The sequence below is a fragment of the Neofelis nebulosa genome, chromosome 12 (assembly GCF_028018385.1).
Source record: "Neofelis nebulosa isolate mNeoNeb1 chromosome 12, mNeoNeb1.pri, whole genome shotgun sequence".
Lineage (NCBI taxonomy): Eukaryota > Metazoa > Chordata > Mammalia > Carnivora > Felidae > Neofelis > Neofelis nebulosa.
The window spans coordinates 20,029,799-20,033,425 of NC_080793.1; positions in this window are offsets into that span (position 1 = coordinate 20,029,799).

Sequence of the window (3,627 nt, forward strand, 5' to 3'; positions counted from 1 at the left end):
AGAATGTTAATAATTAGATCAATCCTTTTGTTAACCTGTTCGTTTAATTCTCTTGCTAGATTAAGATCTAAGGATAACCTCTTGAGATCTTTAAAATTCATCTAGTGCTCTGTGTACTTGAATGCAAAATGGCAACTGATTTTTTGCAAGTTATGATGAATCTTACAAAAACGGTGAAGTCCCCAAAATGTGCCACTCTGGTCAAATGAGGGGAAGGGAGACAAGGAGGGGATCTACTGAGCTTCTTAGAAGACTCTGTGGTTTAGTGGCATATCCACCAATCCTGAGAAAGAGAAAGAGAAGCCAGAGAGACCTGTGTTAGTGCTTGACAGAGCTAGAATTTGGACCCAGGACCTGACACGGTATCCCACTGCCTCTTACAAAAATATAAATCGGCAAGAATCGAAAGGGTTCAACTTAGCCATCTCTCTCCATTTTCCAGAGCATTAGCTGGACTCACCAATATCAGGCTGGGGCCATACTAAATCGCCCTTTCTGTGGGTCAAAAATTGTCACACAGAAATATCATGTTTCCCGCTAATAGTTGCGTGTAAAATCAGACATGGATTAAGGGAAGATAAGGCTCTCCTCCAAAACTTCAGTCTCAAAATTTCCCTCCCAGGGGGAACCCTGTGGCTGTACGGGTGCCCTTCTGCACTCTTCTCACATTCAGTGGGCACTCACTCCTGGGAGTGAGGAGGACAAAACATTTTTTACACTTAAAGAGAGAAATGAATTATTGGCCCTAACCTTATTAAAAAACAAATATCTACAAAAGTCATAATGGCAGTTCTCCAGATGAGAAAAGTCATCTGATCTAAGCTTACCAAAGACAACATTTTCAATCAGGTCTCAAAAGGACTCTCCATCTCTAGGAACTTGGGAGCAAAAGGACAAAACTAACCGATTGTTACGTATTGTGACTACTATCCATGTTTACACTGCTCACACTCACCCCCACACACGTACAAGAACAACAACAACAATAATAATAATAACAAAAACAATGCCCAAGGGTAGAATTGTAGGAAACAGTGCATCCAGAGTCAACAGACCTGTGTTCCAGGCCCACGTCTGCCACCTGGCAAATTCCAAGGCCTTGGGCCAATGAACCACTTTATTTCCATGGATCTCAGTTTCTTCCTCTGAGAATCCTGAGCAGAGGTGGACGCAGGGAGCTAAAATCCCTTCCATAAGCAGTTTACAAACAGGTCTCAATAATTCTGTGCTTATAAGGCCTGACTCTCCAACAAGCTTCCCTTTTTCGGGAGACAAGAGAGTTTCTCCAAAAGAAAGCAAAATTCCCCTCATACCTTAAGCTACAAAACTCTCCAGCTGGCATGCAGGGACTTTTCACCCTGTCAGTGCAAGACACAGAAAAGTAACTAGACTTGAAATGTAAGTACAGTCTGGGGTTGGTGAATACTGTTCTATGTTGATAACAATCTCCATCCCCGCATTGCTCACCAGATCCCCCTGACTCATAATTGGGCTTGGGGGGCACACTCACCATCGCATATCACCCAGACTTCAACACCAGTCTTGGGATAGCCATTTCCTGTGCTCTTACCTCCTTCCAGAAACTTGAGCTCAACTTCATATGGTTCCCTTACCTCAAAATACGATGGGATTGCACTATCAGCCCGTTTTACAGATGAGAGAAATGAGGCCTGAGAGATGAAGTCCACTTATTCATAATTACTGAGCTATGCCAGCATTTGAACCCAGGCAGGATAAAAGTGTTCGATGCCCTACGTTTATTGTTAGCTAACATTTATTGGGCATTCAGAGTCCTGAATGCCTCACCCTGCAGCATCTCATTCAGTCCTCTAACAGAGCCTGGCTCCCTAACCTCAAGTCAGTAAAACTCCTCTTCTCCCACAGACGTTGGCACTCCCAGGAATGGACCTCCAAACCCTCAAAAGATGACTCAGTCTTCCATGTGATACAATGAGCATAGATTGAAGGACTGTTTTTACCCCAGGAGAGATCCAAGGTTGTGGTCCCTTCCGGAATGCCAGGTGTCACTTGATGTGCTATTTCTCTGACGGGCCACTTTCCTATCAACCCAGCCTTACCGAAGCAGAGGTGCCCTAACTCTGGCTGCAACACAGGCCTCAAGTCAGCCACCCCCCGACCCCATCAGCTCCCAACTACAGGATCACTTGGGTTCCTTCTCCACTGGACCCAGGTCCTTTGAAATGTCGCCACCCACCCAGGATGACCTCTGGGGCCCCATTTTGCCTTTGTCTATATTCTCTACTCTGCTTTTGTCAACCACAAAAAGATTGGAGCACCTACCCTGTGTCAAGCACTGGGCTAAGCACAGTTGCAAACACAATTTCCCTTCAGCATCACAGAACCCTGGAGAGTGGATACAGTATCATCAAGGCTGTTCTCCAGATGAGGAATTGGAGGCTCAGGAAGGTACAGTGACTTGCCAGAGCCACACAGCCAGAGTGATAAATCTGGAGCTGGACCATCAGTCAGTCTACTTTCAGCTTCTCATTCACTGTTTTGGCCTGTGTCTCTGCCTCCTGCTCACTGTGTGGGCTTAGGCAAGTCGTCTAACTTCTTTGGACCTCAGAGAGAATCTCTAAGTTTACTTCCAGACCTAAGATTCTCGGATCCCAGCTAAGCAATGCCAGAGTTGTCATCATCCCCATACTACAGATGAGTAACATCAAGTCTCACCTTTTAGGGAGACATCCTACCAAGAGCCCTCTCCTCTCTGTGCTGTGCATTTATCCCAGGAGGCCATGATGCACCATTATCAAAGCCTTTCCCAGTGAGCCCTGCCTGGAGTTGCCCCGAACAAAGCTGCTTGACTGGCTCCATGTTTATGTCATGCTTTTCAGAGCAATGATTTTCAATTTTGACTGCACATTTGTGGGTGTAGGAAATGGAGACAGATTTAAATGCCCCGATGCCCCAAGTCGTACTCTAGGCTAATTAAATCAGAATCCTCAACAGTGGGAGACAAGCAACCATATATTTTTTAAATGTTTATTATTTATTTTTGAGACAGAGAGAGATAAACAGAGTATGAGCAAGGGAGGGGCAAAGAGAGAGGGAGACACAGAATCCGAGGCAGGCTTCAGGCTCTGAGCTGTCAGAACAGAGCCCAACATGGGGCTCGAACTCACAAACCGTGAGATCATGATCTAAGCCGAAGTCAGACACTTAACCAAGTAACCACCCAGTTGCCCCGCAACCTATTTTTTTTAACTCCCAAATAGTTGCAATGTACAGCCAGACTTGAGAGCCAGAATTTTCAAAGCACTGGCATATGAAGCAAAAAGCAAGACCCTGAAGCTAGAGCGATTTAGGTGTTACATTCTCCATTCCACTATGCTCCAGCTGTGAGACCTCAGCAGAGCTACTCTAACTGAGCCTTACTTTCCTCATCTGCAAAATGGAGATAATAGTGAACCATCCCAGCTAGTTCCCTTATGAGGGTAAATGAGATAATGCCCGTGAAGATGCATGACCCCTGGTCAGTGCTCGATAAATGGCCACTGTCATTCTGTCAGAAAGTGACCTGAAATTTCTGTTCTCTATTTCTTCCCTTCCACATTTAAGGAAACCAAACCAAATTATAGAAATTATAAGATTGTAATAAAATAG